This window comes from Loa loa (genome assembly GCF_000183805.2).
Source record: "Loa loa unplaced genomic scaffold supercont3.216, whole genome shotgun sequence".
NCBI classification, from domain to species: domain Eukaryota; kingdom Metazoa; phylum Nematoda; class Chromadorea; order Rhabditida; family Onchocercidae; genus Loa; species Loa loa.
The window spans coordinates 112,312-112,979 of NW_018108396.1; positions in this window are offsets into that span (position 1 = coordinate 112,312).

Below are 668 nucleotides of genomic sequence, written 5' to 3' on the forward strand. Positions count from 1 at the left end.
ATTTCGATAAAGAATAATCCAGAAAAAAAAAAAAAAAAAAACGAATCATGAAAGTCAAAGATTTGACCTTTGACATATTTTTTCCATTTCATACATTTAATTAAAAATATTACTTTAGAATTTGTAAAAAAATTATAATATTTGATGATTGCAATTATCATTTAATTACTGCATATTTACATATATTACTTCCATTCAAATTTCACAAACATTTCCATTTCTTCATCATTTAACTATTACTTATCAAACATAATTTTCCATTAGATGACAATTCTTTCCATTCTTTCTTCTTTTTTTTTTTTTTACATTTCATCTATTTCCTCTCCTTTCGCTTTTTTTTTCTCTCTCTCTTTCTTTCTTGTTCTCCTTTTTTTTTTTCTCTTGAAAGAGAAATGAAATGAAACTAAAGTACTGTGTAAAATGATATAAAATGTGGAAATTAATCATAATTTTTTGTTTCCTGAAGAAGAGAAAAAGAAGATTTTTTGATTCAAATTCAATTTCAGTGTTTTCAAATATCAATCATATTTTACAAGGAATGATGCGAGACATAGGACAAAGGTTGTGAGCTGTCACCATGATTGTCATTTCCTTTATCTACATGCATCATCATGATTTCCTCGAATTATCGCATTTCAATTACTACTAGATAATTAATTACTATGCAT